Source organism: Cololabis saira, chromosome 8 (genome assembly GCF_033807715.1).
Source record: "Cololabis saira isolate AMF1-May2022 chromosome 8, fColSai1.1, whole genome shotgun sequence".
Lineage (NCBI taxonomy): Eukaryota > Metazoa > Chordata > Actinopteri > Beloniformes > Belonidae > Cololabis > Cololabis saira.
Window position 1 is genome coordinate 46,791,193 of NC_084594.1, and position 3,920 is coordinate 46,795,112.

Here is a 3,920-nt window from a genome sequence, read left to right on the forward strand (position 1 = left end):
CTCTCTCTGTCCACACTGAAACCGTTAAACTCTCTCTGTCCACACTGAAACCGTTAAACTCTCTCTGTCCACACTGAAACCATTAAACTCTCTCTGTCCACACTGAAACCATTAAACTCTCTCTGTCCACACTGAAACCATTAAACTCTCTCTGTCCACACTGAAACCGTTAAACTCTCTCTGTCCACACTGAAACCGTTAAACTCTCTCTGTCCACACTGAAACTGTTAAACTCTCTCTGTCCACACTGAAACCGTTAAACTCTCTCTGTCCACACTGAAACCGTTAAACTCTCTCTGTCCACACTGAAACCGTTAATCTCTCTGTCCACACTGAAACCATTAAACTCTCTCTGTCCACACTGAAACCATCAAACTCTCTCTGTCCACACTGAAACCGTTAAACTCTCTCTGTCCACACTGAAACCGTTAAACTCTCTCTGTCCACACTGAAACCATTAAACTCTCTCTGTCCACACTGAAACCGTTAAACTCTCTCTGTCCACACTGAAACCGTTAAACTCTCTCTGTCCACACTGAAACCGTTAAACTCTCTCTGTCCACACTGAAACCATTAAACTCACGGACAGTTAGGACAGTCCAATAGAAAATAAAGCAATGGAATTGATTTTGTCGCAGAAGCTTCTCGCATAAGAGACGTTTTGTGTACGAGGCCGCTGCTCTTCTCCCCTCCCCTGCTACACATCATTCAGGCAGCCAATCAGCACAGAGCCTCATTATCATAGCCCCGCCCCCTCAGAATCCCTCACAGATAATGAGGTTAGAAGCGGTAAAACCAGAGACATGGCCCACAGGCTCAATTTCTGATTTATGTAGAGAAAACAAGCTTTAGATTGTTTTTAAGACATTCAAGGCCTGTTTAAAATATGCATTAAATGTCATAATATGTCCCCTTTAAGGTTCTGCGTTAAACCAACGCAGAGCCTACGCCGTTGCCGTGACGCCGTCGTGAACCCTTCGGACTTCTCCACCACTCCATTTCGCCGCGGTGCAGTACCCCCCAGAGCACTAGTTGATACTTTTTTTGTTTCAAAAAACTTGTGCAAAAAAATAAAACAACCCCCCCCCCAAAAAAAGATCACACACACACGAAGAAAAGAGCGCTTTAAGTTCACTACTGCTTCACGAACCGGAACTGGAAATGCGTTGCTACCAAGCAAACCAATCACAGTCCTCTCGGTCTGCGTTGGGTCGTAGTTACATGTTTTGGGAGGTGCAGGTCAGGCTACGGTGTAGGCTACGGAGAGACTCCCACCTAAACGCTAACCTACGGCGTAGGTTTAACGCAGAACCAGAAGTCTGCACACTGCAAAAACTCAAAATCTTAACAAGAATATTTGTCTTATTTCTAGTTAAAATGTCTCATTTTTAATAAAAAAAAATGTCATTACACTTAAAACAAGACTCATCACTGGAAAAAACAACAATTTTCACCTGTTTCAAGTAGATTTTCACTTAAAATAAGTAGAAATATCTGCAAGTGGAACAAGATTTTTTTGCTTGTAATGAGAAGATAAATCTTGTTCCACTGGTAGATTTTTCTACTTATTTCAAGTGAAAATTTACTTGAAACAGGTCAAAACTGTCAAATAACAAGTTATTTTTCTGGTAATGGCTCTTGTTTTTAAGTGTAATGAGATTTTTTTACATTTTAACTAGAAATAAGACAAATATTCCTGGTAAGATTTTGAGTTTTTACAGACTGACAGGATGATACCCGGAAGATATTGTGTCCTTAACCAGCAACCAGACGGAGACGCTGGTCCTGGACTGGAGCTGAGAGCGGGATGAGAGATGAGGAGATGAGGAGATGAGGAGATCCAGCTCCCGCACCAGGAAATACCGGTTTACTTTTTTACCCTTGTACTGTCTTTGGGTCAAAATGACCTAATTGTCCTGTCCTTCCTTCCTTCCTTCCTTCCTTCCTTCCTTCCTTCCTTCCTTCCTTCCTTCCTTCCTTCCTTCTTCCTTCCTTCCTTCCTTCCTTCCTTCCTTCCTTCCTTCCTTCCTTCCTTCCTTCCTTCCTTCCTTCTTTTCTCTTCTCCATTCCTTCCTTTCTCCCTTCCTTCCTTCTTTCCTCCCTTCTTTCCTTCCTTCCTTCTTTTTTCCCTTCTTTCCTCCCTTCTTTCCTTCCTTCCTTCTTTTTTCCTTCCTTCCTTCCTTCCTTCCTTCCTTCCTTCCTTCCTTCCTTCCTTCCTTCCTTCCTTCCTTCCTTCCTTCCTTCCTTCCTTCCTTCCTTCCTTCCTTCCTTCTTTTCTCCATTCCTTCCTTTCTCCCTTCCTTCCTTTCTTTCTCCCTTCTTTCCTTCCATATTTCCTTCCTTCGTTCCTCCCTTCTTTCCTTCCTTCCTTCTTTTCTCCCTTCCTACATTCTTTCCTTGTTTTCTCCTTTCCTTCCTTCCTTCCTTCCTTCCTTCCTTCCTTCCTTCCTTCCTTCCTTCCTTCCTTCCTTCCTTCCTTCCTTCCTTCCTTCCTTTCCTTCCTTCCTTCCTTCCATTCTCTTCTCCATTACTTCCTTTCTCCCTTCCTTCCTTCTTTCCTCCCTTCTTTCCTTCCTTCCTTCTTTTTTCCCTTATTTCTTTCTTTCCTTCCTTCCTTCCTTCCTTCCTTCCTTCCTTCCTTCCTTCATTCTTTTCTCCATTGCTTCCTTTCTCCCTTCCTTCCTTCCTTTCTCCCTTCTTTCCTTCTTTCCTTCCATATTTCCTTCCTTCCTTCCTTCTTTCCTTCCTTCCTTCTTTTCTCCCCTCCTACATTCTTTCCTTGTTTTCTCATTTCCTTCCTTCTTTCCTTCCTTCCTTCCTTCCTTCCTTCCTTCCTTTCTTCTTTTCTCTTCTCCATTCCTTCCTTCCTTCCTTCCTTCCTTCCTTCCTTCCTTCCTTCCTTCCTTCCTTCCTTCCTTCCTTCCTTCCTTCCTTCCTTCCTTCCTCCCTCCTTTTCTCTTCTCCATTCCTTCCTTTCTCCCTTCCTTCCTTCTTTCCCCCTTCTTTCCTTCCTTCCTTCTTTTTTCCCTTATTTCTTTCGTTCCTTCCTTCTTTTCTCCATTCCTTCCTTTCTCCCTTCCTTCCTTCCTTTCTCCCTTCTTTCCTTACTTCTTTCCTTCCTTCCTTCCTTCTTTCCTCCCTTCCTTCTTTCCTCCCTTACTTCTTTCCTCCCTTCTTTCCTCCCTTCCTTCCTTTCTCCCTTCCTTCCTTCCTTTCTCCCTTCTTTCCTTCTTTCCTTCCTTCCTTCTTTCCTCCCTTCCTTCTTTCCTCCCTTACTTCTTTCCTTCCTTCTTTCCTCCCTTCCTTTCTCCCTCCCTTTCTTTCTTTTTTCCCTTCATCCCTTCCTTCCTCCCTTCCTTCCTTCCTTCCTTCCTTCCTTCCTTCCTTCCTTCCTTCCTTCCTTCCTTCCTTCCTTCCTTCCTTCTTTTCTCCATTCCTTCCTTTCTCCCTTCCTTCCTTCCTTCCTTCCTTCCTTCCTTCCTTTCTCCCTTCTTTCCTTCCATATTTCCTTCCTTCCTTCTTTCCTCCCTTCTTTCCTTCCTTCCTTCTTTTCTCCCCTCCTACATTCTTTCCTTGTTTTCTCCTTTCCTTCCTTCTTTCCTTCCTTCCTTCCTTCCTTCCTTCCTTCCTTCCATCCTTCCTTCCTTCCTTCCTACCTTCCTTCCTTCTTTCCTTCTTTTCTCTTCTCCATTCCTTCCTTTCTCCCTTCCTTCCTTCTTCCCCCCCTTCTTTCCTTCCTTCCTTCTTTTTTCCCTTCTTTCTTTCCATCCTTCCTTCTTTTCTCCATTCCTTCCTTTCTCCCTTCCTTCCTTCCTTTCTCCCGTCTTTCCTTCTTTCCTTACTTATTTTCTCCCTTCCTTCTTTCCTCCCTTCCTTCTTTCCTTCTTTCCTTACTTATTTTCTCCCTTCCTTCTTTCCTC